We start from the raw sequence: 6,118 nt of genomic DNA, 5'->3' as shown, positions 1-6,118 counted from the left end.
AGACTGTAACTTTATTAATGAAAGAAATTCATTAATAAAGTTTCAAAGTCTGCTTCTTTGCTTACCTAATTTTCAGTTCAGAACATTGCCATATTTGAGAATTTCTCTTGACCAAGTGACAATCTTAAATAATTTTCAATTAACTTTAGCTCACTGCAATTTCTTTTGGATCATGTCTTTATTTAAAACTTTGAGATTTTGTTCATCACAGATTTTTTGGCATTAATTTTGATTTTTTTAAACTATTGCATTAAATATCATTTATCTTGATTACTGAGTTTTCTTGGTGCCCCCTTAAATTTTGCACCCAAAGTGAGTGCCTCACTGACCTCACCCTAGTTGCAGCCTAGACGAGAATCTTCTGAAAGCACAAATATCAGGGAAGAAAGGAAACCAATTCATCCATTCAACAGTGAAGTCACTCAATCACCCATCCCATCCATCCAGCAATCCATCCAGCAATCCATCCATCCATTTTTTCATTCAACACATTTATTGAGTGCCTATTATGCGCCAGGCACTGTTCTGGGCACTTGGGATATAACAATAAAACAGATGAAAACCTGTCTTCATGGGCCTGCATTCTAGTGGGTGGAAATAGACACTAAACAAGATAAATAAGGAAAGTACAGTACTAAGGGCTATAGAGAAGAATAAAGTGAGGAAGGGGTAGGGAACACGAAAAGTGGGGAGGAAGAGCCTTGCTGGTAGAGCTTTGAGAATATGAAAAATGGATCCCTGGGGATCAGCATTCCCAGCAGAGTTGGAGGTCAGGGAATGCCGATTGTGGCCACAGAGCAGTAAAGAGGCCCATTTGCCCACAGGTGTGTTTTGTTTGGCACTCACAGTGTTAAACATTTGTTTTGGATTTGGATACTTTTAGATGGGCATGGCTTTATCCACAGACCCTACTCTTCCCTATCATCTTGCACTCATTTGTGCGCCAAGCCACAAAGATAATTATGTGCTCTAACTATATCCTGGAAGCAATAGAGAGCCACAGGGCAAATGGACAGGGCAAAGGACATCCAGCCCAGCCTGTGTGGGTGAAAGATCAAGGTCAAGCACCCTCCACCCCCAGGTCCTTCACCACATCAAACCACAGTCCACAGCGCCAAAGTGGGGGGTGGTCCCCAGGAAGGACTGGGGTTGAAGTTTTCCACCAACAAAGAGAAATGAGAACTCAGAGTCAGAAACAAGTTGAGTTATAGAAACAAGAGGACATGACATTTCTTTCAGATCTTAGCTTGTGGACTAAGAGTCACGTCCACAAGAATGATACCTACCTGGCCTCTCCTATGTTCCAGACAACTTTGCACTCTAACCTCTATTTAATTCTCACCGTAACTGCTCAAGCTCGATGTGATTTTCCCACTCTTGTTCTCCATGTCTCAGATGACAAAGCTGATGACTTGCCCAAGGATGTGCAGTGAATTCCTGGTGAAAGTGCATCCAGATCCCATACATCTGCCTCCAAAGGGTAGGTTCCTTGTTGTAAACCTTGCTGCTTGTTGTAAGGATGGAGTCCCTCACCCCATGCCATTGTTACAAATGTTATCTAGGGTGTACACATATGAAAATAATCCAGATGATACTGTCGTTGTGACGAATACTTTTAAGAACATTCCTCTCATGTGAGCCTCAAAAGAACTCTGTGAATTAGACAGTGTCACCCCATTTTGCAGACAAGGGAACAGGTGTAGTGATGTAAGATGACATTCCTACAGTTAATGCAGGAGGTTAGGGGATTTGAAGCTGGGCCAGAGTCCTTAACCAGCCCTGCATCACCTGTTCTGAGACAGGATTATAAGCATGAGGTCTGCCCTCCTCAGCCAGGCTACTTGCCCCAGACTTTTTGCCATGTTAGCCAAAATGCTACATGATGTATTGAAAGAGAAGGCTGTAATCCTCCATGCTTCCTCACTCTCACATACACTTGCAACCTTAGATATTTTGATCATAGAATAATCGACAGAGTCACATGATCTGAGAGCTGGATGTGATCCAACAGGGGTTACCAATTCACAGCACATAAGGGTTTTCAATGAAGTTCTACCTCTTGTAACTGACCGGCCAGGATCCATGACCCTGTGCATTCTCTCTGTGAAACATACTGACTGGTGCTCCCTCGCGGGGAGTGGGGGGCACTGAATGTGCCACCAGAGGGTTCCCACACCTCCCGGGATGCCCTATACAGTGGCATCTACCTGCTGACATGAATGTCACCCACACTGAGATGTATTTATTCCCAAGCCTGTTTAATGCCAGTTGTACCATAACAAAATGCCACATAAACTGAAGAAATGTGAATGTAAGAGAAAAAGAATTATTGTTTCTGTAAGAACCAAGTTGACAGTTTTGGAAAGACAGTAAAGGAGAGATCCTAAAATAAGATTATTGTTGAATTGGGTGTAGGCAAGACAACTGAATAAGTTGGGGGGGAAGCATAATATCTGAAAGATTCCTGTACAAACTTGTTTTCCAAGTGTCTAAGTCCTCACTCCACTCTACAGAAACTAAAATTAGAAATTGCAGACAAAGCATTAAGGGTGTGATTTTTGTACAAAAGGCAGAGTGGGGCAGAACCCATCCCCCCAAACAGACTTATCCTCAGTGAAAAGATCTTGGCTGTCTGTCAAACTATTGGTGAAGGAATGTACATTTGGATGCTTTAGGTTAACAAAAATGTTTAAGATACGTATATATAATTTAGAATTTTCTTCTTACATCTACTTACACAGATATTTTTACATTAATACATAAATATATATATTATACATATATTATATATATTAATACATATATATGTATTAATTTCAATACAGTCTCTTTTTCTTTTCCTTTTTCTTCCGATTGGGTCCTCACTCCCTTTCTCCCATCCCTCTCCTGCCACAGGACAGTCCTTCCCTCAAAAACCATGATGACCATTGGGTCAGGATGCTGCCGTGTTCTTCTCCATGCTCATGTGTGTTGGCTCATGTGCACAATGGGGGCCGGGGGTGGGGAGGGTGGCATTATTTCTTCTTTAAAATGGAATGATTTAAAATTTTATAACCAATTTCCTGCACTTTGCTTTTTCTCATCAATTATTCATGGCAATCCCTGTGAGGCACCTGATATAACTCCAATTTATTCTTTTTAATGGCTGTAGAATATTCCCTGGCATGTCATAATATATTCAACAATACTCCTTTTGAAGGACATTTTCTCTGTTTCTAGGTTTTGTTTGTTTTCCACCATAAACAATTCATTCTACATATTTGTGCACATAGCCATACATTCGGGTATTTTTATTTCCATAGGGTAGATTTTCAGGAGTGGAACTGCTAGGTCAAAAGGTTTATGTATTTTATTTTTATTTACTTTTTATAATAATTTTTTTAAAATTTATTTTATTTATTTATTTTTGGCTGCATTGGGTCTTCGTTGCTGCGCACGGGCTTCCTCTAGTTACGGCGAGCGGGGGCCACTCTTTGTTGCGGTGCACAGGCTTCTCACTGTGGTGGCTTCTCTCGTTGCGGAGCTCGGGCTCTAGACGTGTGGGCTTCAGTAGTTGTGGCACACGGACTCAGTAGTTGGGGCTCGCTGACTCTAGAGCGCAGGCTCAGTAGTTGTGGCGCATGGGCTTAGTTGCTCCGCGGCATGTGGGAACTTCCCGGACCAGGGCTCGAACCCGTGTCCCCTGTACTGGCAGGTGGATTCCCAACCACTGCGCCACCAGGGAAGTCCCAAAAGGTTTATGTATTTTTAATTTTAATTTTAATAGATGTTGCCAGATTGCTTTCCAAAAGCCCATGGAATCCAAGAGCAATGATTCAAGTAAACTTTTCCCCTGCATCCCCGCCAGCAAATGGTATTATCAGTCTTTTGAAATTTTGATCATTCTGATAGAAGTAAAGAAGCAGCTTATTGCTATTTACATTTATATTTCCCTGATTACTAGAGTCTGAAACCTTTGCATATGTTTTTTGACCATATGGACTTGCTCTTCTGTGAATTGCCTATTTGCGTCCTTTGCAAATTTTCATTCTTTGTTCTTAAAAAAAATAATTCATTGCTCCAATTAATTTTTGCAGCTAGTCCATCAGTTTCCATTCCCTGTCCTGTTGGATAAGACTGAAAAATGTTATAAATGTTGATATGTTGCTATTATAAACCTTTAAAAACGGACAGAGGACATGAAAGCTGCAAAAGGTTATGAAAAAAAAATGGTATAGAAGAGGTTAGAACCAAAGGCAAAAGGAAGGATGAAATAAGATATCAGGATGCTTGAGAAGATAGAAATGATTAGCCCTGTGGTGCTCAAATTGGTATGTGGTAGAAAAAACCACAGTAAAGTCGAGTGCTCAGGAGAGATACACACATTCACACACACACACACACACACACACACACACAGAGTCATTCACTGAACATTTGCTATGGGCCAGTCACTGTGCTAAGTGCATTGCCTGCTGCATCTCACCCCTCACTAGGAGGTAGGTAGTACTATTATTCCCATTACACCAAGAGAAAAACAGGGTTTGTAGAAGTGTAGCAACATGGTTAAGTTTGCATTGCTAATAAGTGGTAGAACCGGGATTTGAACCCAGGTCTGCCTGACCCCAAGACCTTAGCTGATAGATGACGGGACCTGAGAATTATCCAGGAGCAAATGGTGTGGACAAAGCCAGCACCTAGGAGCTTGGGCGTACACTGGGGTTCCGAGCTTGCCAGGAAGGGGTCACAAGTGGGGCAAAGTCAAAAAGCTGAAGCCTGGTGGGGTAGTTTCCTGAGGAACTGGTGTGGTTAGAGGGGCACTGGGGAGAGGTTTCAGTGCTTTGAAACTGACTGAGGCCCTGCTCTGGGGCAGGCAGGGCTGACGAGTGCCACAGAACACTGCCCGGGGTGTAAGCACCAACCGGATGAAGTGACTCACCCACCCCCGTGTCACGCCATGCTCTCGGCAGCAGTAATTACTGGCAAAGGGAACGTCATCGTCATAGCAAGTTGAAGGATGTGCATATTTAAGGAACTGTTATTGACTCAATCCCTTGTTACCACTGAATTCACAAGTGCTTTGACTGTGTGCCCTTCCCTCGCTTCAGCCTCTGGGTGACAAGAACCCCTTAGCCCTTAGGGCAAAAGACTGAAAGGTCAGAGGAGCCACCTTGGCAAGATGCAGAGCACAGTGATGAGGGGAAAGGTTCTCAGCAGTGGGCGTGGGGGGGCGTGGCGTCCAGCAAATCAGGGAAGGTACCGAGCCTGGTCCCACCCGAAAGGTAAGGATAACGATACTCTCCCCCACCTCACAGCGGGTGAGTGAAATCACTGTAAAACATCAAGGCACTATGTAAATAGTAATTTTTACGAGGAGCGGGAGTGTCAATGCCAGAAAAGCCTTGACTAATTGTAGGAAGCGGTTGAGAGATCCCCTTGCCCCAGGTGGACGTAAGGCTGGCTCCATTCCAGCCACAACCAAGGGCGAGAGGGCCCTTGTTCCAGCCCCTCCTCACACCACCAGGAATATGAGGATGTTAAATACAACTATATAACACTGGGGCTTCCCAGAGCAACCCCCAAGCTAAATCCTCTCCCAGTGGACTTGTGCCCCACAGCATCTGTCCCAGAGGTGTCTCTGGGAATCTGTGAAAAGACTCTTTGGGGTTGGATCCAGCAGACAGACATTCAGATCTCAGTTCTATTTATGAGCTGAAGCCCTCCCTGACCGTCGGTGTCTTCTTCTGTACGGTAGTAGAGTAGCACTAGATAGTCACCTCGTTGTGAATACATGAATGTATGAAAGAGTAGGGCAAAACACATTTGAGGCTCAATAAACACTTGCTGAATTTGAATCCGGTTTAATTCCATTCTCCACTTTCATTTTTTCCCTCCCCAGTGGGAGGAGGGGGAGGGGGAGTGGGAGGAGGACAGATGATTTGTAGGAATTCTACCAGGTCCTATGCTAGGTGCTCTCTCTATGGAAACTCACCTAACCTCTCGGCCACCCTGTGAGGTGTGCATCTTTCACAAACGAGGCATCTGGGGCTCAGAGAGGGTCATCCGTCCACCCAAGCCCTGACTTTTGAACCTGGGCCTGACACCCAAACCTGTGCCATTTAGATAACACAGCACCCAC

This window comes from Balaenoptera ricei, chromosome 1, assembly GCF_028023285.1.
Source record: "Balaenoptera ricei isolate mBalRic1 chromosome 1, mBalRic1.hap2, whole genome shotgun sequence".
NCBI lineage: Eukaryota > Metazoa > Chordata > Mammalia > Artiodactyla > Balaenopteridae > Balaenoptera > Balaenoptera ricei.
This window is presented reverse-complemented; position numbering follows the sequence as displayed.